This window comes from Lissotriton vulgaris, chromosome 2_1, assembly GCF_964263255.1.
Source record: "Lissotriton vulgaris chromosome 2_1, aLisVul1.2, whole genome shotgun sequence".
NCBI classification, from domain to species: Eukaryota; Metazoa; Chordata; class Amphibia; order Caudata; family Salamandridae; genus Lissotriton; species Lissotriton vulgaris.
Window position 1 is genome coordinate 941,160,690 of NC_141687.1, and position 13,216 is coordinate 941,173,905.

Here is a 13,216-nt window from a genome sequence, read left to right on the forward strand (position 1 = left end):
CTGATGCTGTTTGAGGGCTGCACCACGTGATCCAGGTTGAAGTACTTCTTAGGAGTGCTCCAACGGCTAACACCTTTTCCCCATTACTGCTGAAATTTGCTTTAGGTTAGGATTTTCACTTTGAGGTAGTGTAGGAACAGTTAGAGATTTGTAGGGCTAATGCATGGATTTTTTATGCAGCTCAACACACATTTTGCCTCCTATTAACATATGTTGCTGTGCTAGAGTTAGTTCTTTATTTTTTGTTATATAGAGTAAAACGGTTCCGGAGATTTGGTTTCATCCTGTTTACTTAGTTTCATCCTGTTTACTTAGTATCTTCACACCATAATGCTAAAATTGGTTTATGTTAATCTGTTTCTGAATTTGAAATATTTACAACAAGGGGTGGTGAGGGACAGAGTCTCTGAATTAAGCAGAAAGCTCTCACCCAGTCAAGAGATCAGGGCTAGATCCAACACCGTTTTTTAGCTCACTGCACCATCCCAGTTTCAGAACCTGGCTGTATGCAAATTAGTCTGTTCCTGTCCCAGTGCATGATGGGAACAGGGCAAACCAAACTACAAAAGCCAATTCTTACACTGGGAAGGAAACAAGCTCCCGGGGACCGGTTTCTGGCATTACAGCCGTCTTCGGCCCGGTTTGCTTGAATCCTGATGGTGCAATGAGCAAGGGTCTCACATCTGAGAATACCCTTCCACGCTTAGGGTGGACAAAAATATTTACAACAAGGGGTGGTGAGGGACAGAGTCTCTGAATTAAGCAGAAAGCTCTCACCCAGTCAAGAGATCAGGGCTAGATCCAACACCGTTTTTTAGCTCACTGCACCATCCCAGTTTCAGAACCTGGCTGTATGCAAATTAGTCTGTTCCTGTCCCAGTGCATGATGGGAACAGGGCAAACCAAACTACAAAAGCCAATTCTTACACTGGGAAGGAAACAAGCTCCCGGGGACCAGTTTCTGGCATTACAGCCGTCTTCGGCCCGGTTTGCTTGAATCCTGATGGTGCAATGAGCAAGGGTCTCACATCTGAGAATACCCTTCCACGCTTAGGGTGGACAAAAATATTTACAACAAGGGGTGGTGAGGGACAGAGTCTCTGAATTAAGCAGAAAGCTCTCACCCAGTCAAGAGATCAGGGCTAGATCCAACACCGTTTTTTAGCTCACTGCACCATCCCAGTTTCAGAACCTGGCTGTATGCAAATTAGTCTGTTCCTGTCCCAGTGCATGATGGGAACAGGGCAAACCAAACTACAAAAGCCAATTCTTACACTGGGAAGGAAACAAGCTCCCGGGGACCGGTTTCTGGCATTACAGCCGTCTTCGGCCCGGTTTGCTTGAATCCTGATGGTGCAATGAGCAAGGGTCTCACATCTGAGAATACCCTTCCACGCTTAGGGTGGACAAAAATATTTACAACAAGGGGTGGTGAGGGACAGAGTCTCTGAATTAAGCAGAAAGCTCTCACCCAGTCAGGAGATCAGGGCTAGATCCAACACCGTTTTTTAGCTCACTGCACCATCCCAGTTTCAGAACCTGGCTGTATGCAAATTAGTCTGTTCCTGTCCCAGTGCATGATGGGAACAGTGCAAACCAAACTACAAAAGCCAATTCTTACACTGGGAAGGAAACAAGCTCCCGGGGACCGGTTTCTGGCATTACAGCCGTCTTCGGCCCGGTTTGCTTGAATCCTGATGGTGCAATGAGCAAGGGTCTCACATCTGAGAATACCCTTCCACGCTTAGGGTGGACAAAAATATTTACAACAAGGGGTGGTGAGGGACAGAGTCTCTGAATTAAGCAGAAAGCTCTCACCCAGTCAAGAGATCAGGGCTAGATCCAACACCGTTTTTTAGCTCACTGCACACTGCACCATCCCAGTTTCAGAACCTGGCTGTATGCAAATTAGTCTGTTCCTGTCCCAGTGCATGATGGGAACAGGGCAAACCAAACTACAAAAGCCAATTCTTACACTGGGAAGGAAACAAGCTCCCGGGGACCGGTTTCTGGCATTACAGCCGTCTTCGGCCCGGTTGATTTGGTTTCATCCTGTTTACTTAGTTTCATCCTGTTTACTTAGTATCTTCACACCATAATGCTAAAATTGGTTTATGTTAATCTGTTTCTGAATTTGAAATAAGCATACTAATCTGAAATTAGCTGTGGACCTGAGTCCTTACGTAAGTAGTTTGGATTTTGAAATTTAGATATTGTGAAAGAGGTTTTCTCTTTACCTCTCTTCATGCCGCATAAAAAAACCATCGACCATATTGTTGAGCAGGACGGGTTCCAGCTTTCCCACCAGCCTGGGAGTTAGAAGAACGGACCTGCACGGGACATGATTTGGATGTGGACGGGCGCAGAGGGGCTTGCCTTTGGTGCACCTTCAGTATACCAGCGGCGCACCTGCTGAGCACCTCTGCTGCACATCTGCAGCATGAGTCTCCTTAACTAAAGACTTAAAAAGCTGGTCTCCAACAACAAGACTGCTAACCCGAGCAAGTTGGCACCCAAAAAATGGTCCAGTGGAACAGTGTAAAAATGGCCTTCCACTCGACCAACATACAAGGAAGAATACCCACAAAAAGTGCACTGTGCAATGAGCAAAATACTGAACTGGCAGCAAAACAACAATAGCATTACAATTGTTCCCAAGGATTTCCACCGAACGTTATGTGACGTAAACTTAGTCTTTGCAAAAAATCGGTGGTTAATCTAACAACTGTTTTAAAAACACACGTCGGCAGTTAATCTAAAAGCAGGCAATTATACAATCAGGCTAACAATTGTTGCAGAGTTTAAAAGTAAGCAAGATGATGGTATAATGCATCATCAACTCTAAAAGTAAGCAAGATGATGGTATAATGCATCATCAACTCATTTTCCATATATGAAACCTGCCACTAGTTCACAACTTTATTCGCCCTATTTGCAAAATAATCTTTCATCTTTAAAATATACCTGATATGTGCCATTCTTTTGTGCATGTTGTATAACAAATTGAAATATATATTCTCTTAAAGTAAAAATGGACTCCCTTTCATTAAAAATCCCACCACTGTGTGGTAAAGATGCGTAAACAATTATAGTAAATGGGTTCACAATTTTTGGTGGAGGCAATGGTATTAAAATTGAAAGGAAATGTTGCATGTGCATTTGTATTAATTAAGAGACAATGCTCAGCCAGTCGACCGACATGCACTCATAGTCCCTCAAGGCAATGAGAACCGTTTCTTGCTGCTGCAAAAAAGCTACTAAAATTTCCTTTCCTTTTTCCAACTCTGCTAACTTTGTACTTTGTGCAACTCGCAAACTTTAAAACTTGATGAAGTTGCAAGTTGGCCAACTGTGATGGAAATATGACAATTACCAATAAAAGGTTTTTATACTCGGGGTTGCAGCAGAACCTCAACATATCTTAAAAATATTTCAACAAGCATAACTATTAGCTTCAATAGCTTTTGGAAACATTGACCTTGATCTTTGGGCAAATTTGTCACCAATATTAAATTTCACCAAAATATTGAAGTATTCTCTACAACCTCATTCATCTCCACTTCATCGCATTACTAATTATTTTCAACAATCTCAACTTCAGCAGCTATCTGAAAACATTTACCTTCTGCAACTATCAGAAATATACTCACCAATAACTGCCCTCAACAAACATATTTAGCAACTTTAACACATTAAACTTTAGTATCTGCATCTTAACTTTCTAAAATATTCATATTCAGTAACATCCAGAAATAATCTGACCACACTAGATCTCAACAAACTAATGAAACACTCTCCCCAGTAACGGACCTAAACTCCAATAATTTGGCAAAACATGATCAATTACAATGGACCTTAAATTCAGTAAACCTTATAAAACAGTCAGCTTCAGTAAACTCCTGAGATAATCTCTGCAATAATGGACTGGTATGGTCTACTGAAACATTTGTGTGAATCACGAACCTTAACTTCAGCAATCTTCTTAAACAATTTCAACTATTGTGGCCCTGAACACAGGCAACTTCCTGAAAACATTCCACTTCACCATCAAGAATGTTTCCAACTGTTATCGGTGGCAGTCACCTTAGCATTCCAAACATTCTGCACAAAGCCACATCCTGAGACCACACTGTCTTTCTACTTACTGCCTCCAGGACTATCTCCCATTCTAGACTCACCATCTCCGCCACAAACCTACCTATATCGCAGATACTGGAATCTGCAACATCGTTCACCATTTGGTTACCAGCATCCAGTATTATCCCACACGCCAGTGTTACTGAAAGGAGGTATGGCTGGTGGAGGGGGAGAGGAGAAGTCAGTCACATGTCAGTTATGTGTCACTGACTCTGCCTCAACTCCGCTAGCTTTTCTGGGGCAATAGATTTACCGAAAACATCCGCATTCACCGATTGTCCAATCTGCCTGTGAAATAGAAAGACTGAATCAAACAGTCTGGGCAGATTTCAGTCCACTATGGGGTCCAGCCTGCTCTGTTCCATCATATCAACGTGTGCACACTCAGAAGCATGTCCATGGAGAAGCTGGATCCCTCATTCGTGTCTGTCCTTAATCGTTTTAAAGTTCTGCCTGCCTGTACCACGGTGACTCCATTTGCACTTCCCAAGCTGTACAGGCGGACCCTCCATGAAAGAGCAGAGCTCATTTCTTGTTTTTGATCATCTGAGTTTGACTGAGGGCAAGAGAGAGAAAGGTAGTAAGGAATAAAGAATAAAGAAGAGAGAGACAGGAAAACGGTGACAAAGGAAGAAAGCAGGGCTGAAAAGAGATATGGAGACAGTAAATCCACCCCCAATGTCTTAGGAGCACTTATCAATGTCCGTTCAGTCCCCAAACATAAAATTGAAATTCTGGACTTTATCGAGTCACACAACATAGACCTCTTATTTATTACCGAAACATGGGGCGATGACTCTTCAGGCCCAGACTTCAAAGCAGCCATTCCCAAAAATTACTGCATTTGCAGACTTGATAGGAAAAACCGTAAGGGGGAGGAATAGCCATTATCTACAAAAACCACTTCAAAGTCAAGTTTACCGACTTTAATTATAGCGACTGCGAGGCTTCTTCCTTCTCCATCAGTATCTCCAATACCCAATCATTCTCAGGCATCCTACTCTATTCCGGGGTCCAGATCGAAATTTCTTAATAACCTCAACACTTTAATCGAGCTCTCTGCAGGCGCACCACATTTCACCATATTGGGTGATTTTAATTTTCATCTTGAGGCCTTATCTGACCCTGACACCTTGATGCTAACCAACGATTTGCAGCTGCCGGCCTACAGCAAATTGTCACGCAGCCCACCCATAAAGCCGGTCATACTCTTGACGGGCTATTCACCAGCAACCCACATATGACAATAAAGTTGCTAAAAATGTGACCCCCCTCTTATGGACGGACCATTCATCAGTCTGTTTCTCCCTAAAATTGACATCTTTGCCATCTCACCCACCACCTTACTCTCCTATCACCATAAGAAACTGGAAAAACATCGAACCTCCTCACCTCTCTGCTTTGCTGCTTGACAGTATCACTACCACTGAACAGGATCCCTCTCTAGCTTCTGTCAACTACCTCCACAGCCTTAATAAAGCTTGTCACACCCTAGCTCCCCCTAAAACCTTCTATCGCACCAGACTTTCCCCTTCAGCCCCCTGGTTCACAGAATCTCTTCGACTGCAGCGTCAACAGTGTAGAAACCTCGAAAGACGCTGGCGCCGCCACTACAACAAATCGGAAAAAACTACCTACAAAAGTGCTCTCTCGATATACAAAGATCTTATTATTACAGAAAAATCATCCTATTACACCTCTCAAATCACCCAGGCAAAAAACTCAGCTAAAGAATTGTTTCAGGTAGTCACTCACCTCTCCAACCCACCTTCCCCCCGCTTCAATGGAACCCAATCCCTTTGCGACTCTCTCGCAAATTTTTTAAGGAAAAAGTCACTGATATTTTCTCAGCCTTCCCCCTTGCACCCTCCGCTACCTCAACCAATCCTCCTTCTAACAACAATACACCCTGCCTCCCGTTCTTCGAAGCTGTTACGGAGGAACAAGTCCATCGACTCATTCTGAGTACAAAATCAGGATCACCTCTAGATCCTTGTCCCCCGGCCATTCTTAACCGAATCCCTGAAGCCATCTCTCCTATCTTGACGTCCATCTGCAATTCCATGTTCACAACGGGCATTTACCCCTCAGTCTGGAAGGAGGCTATTATTAAGCCGCTCCTAAAAAAAACACTCTTGATCCCCTTCTCCCTGCCAGTTACCGACCCATCGCCTGTCTTCCCTTTCCAGCAAAGATTTTTGAAAAGGCGATGAACTTGCAACTATCTAACTTCATAGATAAAAATAACTTATTAGATGAGACCCAATTCGGCTTCAGATGGGGCCATGGAACTGAAACCGCGCTTCTAAAAGCAGCAGACGAAATCAGAATGACCCTGGACAAGGGAGGAGCCGCGGTACTGATACTACTGGATCTTTCTGCAGCTTTCGACACGGTCGATCATGCCATCTTGATCGACCGTGTCTCAGCTATAGGAGTCAAAAACAAAGCGAAAGACCTCCTCGCATCCTTCCTAGCTGATCGTCCCCAAACAGTCAAAATGGCCCATTTCACTTCCCAGACTTTCACTCTCCCTTGTGTGTCCCTCAGGGCTCCTCGCTAAGTCCGACACTATTTAACATTTATGTTTCGGACTTAGCGAGAGTAATAAAATCTTATGGAATTGCCCTGACAACCTATGCAGATGATACCCAACTTGTGCTTTCTGTACACAACAACGGGTCATCAGTGGCAGCAAACTTTCAAACGGGAATGAGGGCTATCAGCTCCTGGATGTCATCTAATTGTCTCAAACTAAACTCTGACAAAACAGATGTGATGACATTCGGGAGGCTGGACCCCATTTGGTCCCCTCACTGGTGGCCATCGGAGTTAGGAGACCCCCCTCAACCCGTTACCAAGGTTCGCAACCTTGGAGTAATTTTTGATGACAAATTGACATTTCAGCATCACGTCAATTCAGTGGTCTCTTCATCTTTCTACATCCTAAAAAGAATCAAAAAATTGCTCCCTTACCTTCCATCATCGGCCGGTAGAACCTTGGTCAGTACATTGTTTTTTTCTAAAACTGATTACTGTAATGCCCTTCTATTGAACGCTCAGAAAAAAGTTATTAACCAACTCCAACTAGTCCAGAACGCCTCGGCCAGAGTCCTCTTAAACATTCCCAAATTCACAACCATTTCCTCTCACATCCGTCAACTACACTGGCTCCCGGTCAGGAGCCGGACAATATTTAAGGCCCTGTGTATCACCTACAAGGCAGTCAATAACGTGGGTCCACAGTTCCTCAGAGCAGCTTTCCGCCCGCTCGAGTACTCAAGAACACTCCGTTCCTCCTCGGCACATCTGCTGAAAGTCCCTCGAACAAAAAAGGTTAACTGGGGTGACAGGTGTTTCACTATCTCTTCATCCAAACTTTGGAACACACTGCCCCTCCATATCAAAACTGCCCCAACCCTCCTCAGTTTCAGGAAGAAACTAAAAACATGGCTCTTCCCAGTATAACTTATCACCTCAGCGATGGTTCTGTATTCAAGCGCCGAGACACCCCCGGGTATTTGCGCGCTCTAAAAATGGCACAAACATAAATGTAAGAGGATGAAAGAAGTGTGAGGTTCCATCAAGACTAGGCAGGCTTGGTATTCTGCAATCCCATCATTTGGCAGCACGGACTGTGAGCTTCTACAAAACTTAGGGTTCATGCACCTATTCTTGAAGCGTAAGTACCAGCATTACTCCACTGTACCAACATGTTCAGATTATAGTTTCCAAGCTTCGGCCATCACCATCACTCAACTTGCACTCCTCAAACTGCAGGGGCTTGCCTCAGTACAAAGACGATGCACCAACATCAACAGCACTGACGCATGTCGTTGTGGTTGTGCAAACTTTGCCCAAACTCTGACTTGTGCATTGCTCAAGCTCAGCATCTTCTTGAAAACAAGGCTCTCACTAACACGCATAACTCACAGGCTCGGAGAAGATGAGAACTTTTTGTCGTGAGCGTCATCACGTAAATAGCTAAAGGAAGTGAGGCAACACTTCTGGGCACTATGTAACCCAGCGCCTCGGTTTGTCTGCACGGACTTTGGGATGCTGGCTTAAAGCAGAAAACCACTGTAAGGTAAGTGCTCTCAGGCAGAGATACGTGCTGAAAATCTAAACTTTGCCTGCTGCTCAGGTGGAGTTTTCACTCTTTTTAAAGTTGTTTCTTATTCTGTTGTCATAGCCATCTAGGGTGAAAGGGGGAAGTTTAGAATATATTTTGTAATTATTATTTTTTGCTGCAGAAGGAGATATGTATCCCTCTGATACTGCACCTAACATTGTAGTGTGTTGGTTATAACCTCCTTTCGATTCAGCTATATTTCATATTATTTAATTACAAACCATCCACCTACGTCAGTGTATCAACTACCAGATATCAACAAGGTAAGCATACATACGGATGTAGTGATTTATTATTCTAAATCCACATCAACTCGCCTGTATTGCCAGTATTGGGCAGTTGTACAGCTGAAGATTGATATCCTGATTTTCATCAGTTCCAAAGTATATCGAAGGTATGATACAGGCTTTCCCCCAAACAATGTGATTTGTGTCTGTGACTGTTGAACGTCTTTGAGCATTGTTGGCCTTTGGTTAATGTGGCGTTGCTATGAGCTGTGACTTACATTCTAAGAATTAGCTTTGAATTTATGAAAATATAGCGTATGCTTATCAGCGAAAATGTGCATGTTCACGGCTTTTGTTTTTTTATGTAATGTTAATTGTGGAACCTTCTAATAAAGGGGCTCAGTAGGTGGATTGGTGTGTGCAATCTGGGCTCCTCATGTGTGGTTTTATTTTATTTTAACTATTAAATCTCGCTTGCTTTAACCATGCAAAAATAAAGATGACTTTATTAGTAAAGCTCTTACTAATGTATACCTGTTGCCTCAATATTATAACTGTACTAAGAGAGATGTTTTAATTAGTTGCTGTGATTTATTGGGACTTTTAATCGAATGTCCGTGTCAAGACTGTTTCTAATTAATAAATAAAACGGTACAGAGAGGTAGGCACAAAGTTTGTTTCCACGCAGTGTATGCCCCATTATTGAATGGTCTACTTTTAGTGCCAAACTTCACCCAGACACATTTCTACAAATTGAGTCTATTTCATCGCCCATCAAAGGCGGCTCATACTGAGGATGTATAGTGGGGTGGGCACACAAGCGCACATTCACTTCTATGCCTCCACTCAAGGGCAACCAAATATTCACACCCACCCATCCAAATGCGCATTCACTTACCGTTGTTATCCTGTCAAACCTAGGTCAAAAATGTGCGTGGGTGAGATAAGAAATATTTTTTAATTGGTGTCTCCCTCTAGCAAGTTTAAGACAAGAGTGTCAAGCAAACAATCATGCTTCTCTTTCCTTTCAACATGTTTCAGCACTCACATATTACCCCTACGGGTCAGGCCCCTTCCTCAGGACTACAGATAGATAACATCAAATATTGTGAAAGTCTCTAGTGCATGTTATATAAATGCAGTCAGTATATTCTTTCTTCAAAGAAAATAGGGCAACGCCAGTTGAAACACCCCCTCATTGTAGAGCAGGTACACATTAAGCAGAAACAGAGCAAGTTTCTCTCTTTCCGAGGGAAGGTAGAGTTGAGGTGGCAGCAGCGCAAACTTTCTCCTTCGTAGGACAGGTACACATCAGGCAGCAGCAAGTGCAAGCTTTGCTTCCTCGCAGAACAAGTACAGACAGCATAGCAGTAGCAAAACAAGATTCCCTCTCTCACAGAATGTAACAAGTTCAATCTCCCAATCCATGCAAACTAGATTCCGCACAGGAGAACAGTGTAAGGCACATCGCAGCCATGCCCAAAAGAGCATAAAATCAATGTAGGGATCTTCAGGGCATCTGACAATTGATCCCGGAAAAATACCTCAAAACAGTGGTGCAGTCTCTTGTTCTCTCCAGACCAGATTATGGAATTGCCCTTCTCTCAGGCATTCCCAAAGTTCACCTAGGCCCACTGAGAGCAACACTTGATGCAGCAGCGTGCTCCCTTTCAGATATCAAGAAATGTGACCACATTTCCCAAGCCCTGCTCACCCTCCAATGACTTCCCATTGAAGCAATGGCCCAATTCAATACCGTCTGCATTACCTACAAGGCGCTGCACTCCTCTTCACCCTCCTATCTAAATGAGAAACTAGAAATCTCTGGAGCAAATAGGGGTTCCAGAAATGCCGAAATCCTGCTTCTGGAACCCCCCACCTTCAGTCAAGAATGATACGTAAACTAGTCATTCTCTGGTAGTGACACAAGAATCTGGAACTCTCTGCCTCCCTCCCTCGACACAGCCACTTGCCTAGTCACTTTCAAAAAGGACCTCAAACTCCTCCTATTTGACAGACACCTTGGGTAATCACCCCCAACCATACTTAAGTACTCTCTCTACCAGGATCTGAACTAACTTTGTTATGTGACCCCACCATCTAAATCGATGCTTTAACTATATACAACCTTTGACTAACTCTTGTAATTGCATCATGCGGTAATTCCGGCACACATCTACTGATGTAAACATATAAGCTTAATTATTACAACTGGAACTTGCTGTAACCTATGCATTCTGCTACTGTTTTAAAGTGCTCTGATGCCTTCGGGCCATATCTGCACAAAATAAAATTGCAAAGATAAAATAAATAAGTTATGACACAACAGTTAAAAGAGTGGTGAAGGCCACTGGCTCCTCCCACCTGTACTGCTTTAACTCCATCTACTTGGGCCTTCCTAAATATCTGCCTTATTGGCTTCAGGTGGTGCAGGATGCTGCTGGTCAACTTAAACTAAGACTCAGAAGGTGCATGCACATCTCGACTCATGCATCGCCCATTTACTGGTTGCCCATGACCAAGCTTGCCCTTTTTAAGTGTCTTGGGTTCAATCATCAGGCCACCTTTGTTAGAGGGCTACATTTTTCCATCACCATTTTGTGAAATACTCTGCAGGATACACTGTCCTTCACCTTCCCAACTTTAATCCGCCCCCATGACCAAAGAGGCTTGTTTGTGGACGCAACACCTGGAACCGTCTCCAACTGTCTCTCCGTTTCACAGCAAATTGTGTCTTTTTCCGCATTAGGCATAAACATCCTCTCCCTTCTGTCTTCACCTTTTACTTTAGAAAACAAATATCATTCTTCCGGGTATAAGTAGCATTGTATCATTTTTTCATTAGCATCGTCACTCAGATACAACTGGTAGAGTATAAGCAAGGTCAGCAAGGCTGGGGTAATGGAGGAGCAAAGTAACAAAGTGCCATAGAAGAATTGAATAATTAATGGTCAAGTGGTGGTCAGTAAAAGAAGTGACAGCAGATCACTTGTTTTCACTTTGACAAAAAAGACCCTGAATTTATCAAATAATGTACTTGCCTATTAATTATGGCAGGTCTAAGTGCACCAGACTTCAGAGACTTCTACTAGCGGGGCACTAGTCTGAATCTGACCAAATCTGTAACAGTTGAATTTCATGCGCCTTTTGTGACTTGTTAGACTGCCTTTATGTGAAGAGTTCTCAGCCTAGTTGCGGATGTCCTCTTCGCTAGAGGCATGATCTCCATTGCTTGCAGAATAAGTAGAGAGGTGAAGGAGTAATGGAGTACAAACAGCATTCAAAGTGCATTAAATACAAGATTGGGATCTGTGATCCTGAGTGCGTTGGGGATGGCGTCAGCGAGTGCATTGGTGGAATCAAAGGTGTGGCTTAAAAGAGCAGAGCATTCTGCAGCTATTTTGTTGATCTTTCACCTTGAGGTTACTGCATATAAAATAACACACACCTAAAATGAAAAATAAATGCAAGTTAAACTAATCAGTGAGAGATGCACTATTTTATGTTATGAAACCTCCATTGGTTAAGGAGAGCACTGCACATGTTTGTGTATGTAACAGAGAGCCACAGAAATAGATTCCGGTTGGGGCAGTGCAGCATAGTGACTTGTGTGTTTTTAGTGTTATGAGTTTCCATCCTGTGACAGAAAGCACTGTGGAAATGTAAGTCATTTTTGTAAGGTTGCAATCAATCATTCGAGATTTATAAAAAGTGGCTAATCACCTAATAGGGTATCCAAACGCTTGCAGGCCCCAGAGGCTTTTTTGAACTGCCAGGTCTTGAGGGTCATTCAGAATTCCAGAAGAGAGGTGATGATTCGGGGAGGCTGTCCAAGGTCTTTGCTGCAATGTGGGAGAAGGAATGTCCTCCAATTTTGTTTCGGTAGATGCTGGGAGTAAGCGCAAGTGAAAGAGAGGCGAGCGCAGGCTTCTCGATGGTTGGTGGAAGTTCAGGTAGTGGTTAATGTAGGCAGGGCCTTGGTTGAATAGAGCCTTGTGTGAGTGGGTCAGCAGCTTGAATTGGCATGTCTTCTATACGGGAAGGCAGCAGAGTTTCCTGTGGTGGGGTGTGATGTGGGTTCTTCGGGTAGGCCAAGGATGAGTCTGGCTGAAGCATTCTGTATGGTCTGAAGTCTCTGCAGAAGGCATGCGGCAATTCCAATGTAGAGGGCCTTGCCGTAGTTCAGTCGGCTTGTGATAAGGGTTTGTGTCACGGTGCATCTCGTTTAAAGGAGTAGCCACTTGAAAATCTTACGTAGCATGCGCAGAGTAAGGAAGCAGGTAGAGGAGACTGCGTTGATCTATGATTTCATGGTGAGCTTGTTGTCAATTATGATTCCGAGGTTTCTGGTGTAGTTGGAGGTAGTGGGTGTGGGTCTTAGGTCTGATGTCCACCAGAAGTTGTTCCATGTGTTGCTGGTGTTGTCAAAGATCTGTACTGATGATGTTTGTCATGCATCTTTGGAAATTGGTTCTGGTGGTGATGGGATAATCGGTTAGTGAGAGGATGAATTGGGTGTCATCTTTATAGGAAATTATGTTGAGACCATGGGTTCTGACAATGTTGGCCAGCAGGGTCAGATATGCGGTGAAGAGTGTGGGACTGATGGATGAGCCCTGAGGGACACCACAGGTGATCTCCTTGAGTTCAGAGGTGAAAGGTGGGAGGTGGATCCTCTGGGTTCTTCAGGTGAGGAAGGAGGTGATCCATCTGAGTGCAA

General features: G+C 43.7%; 1 protein-coding gene across 1 annotated transcript in view; it reads left to right on the plus strand.

The window, feature by feature from the left end:
* The first annotated feature begins 8,141 nt into the window (after positions 1 to 8,141).
* Positions 8,142 to 13,216, plus strand: part of CSF3R (colony stimulating factor 3 receptor) — a 186,887-nt gene continuing 181,812 nt past the window's right edge. Inside the window, exon 1 of the mRNA XM_086956461.1 lies at positions 8,142 to 8,224. The gene's annotated coding sequence lies outside the window, so the exon portion shown is untranslated. The remainder of the gene's footprint in view (positions 8,225 to 13,216) is intronic.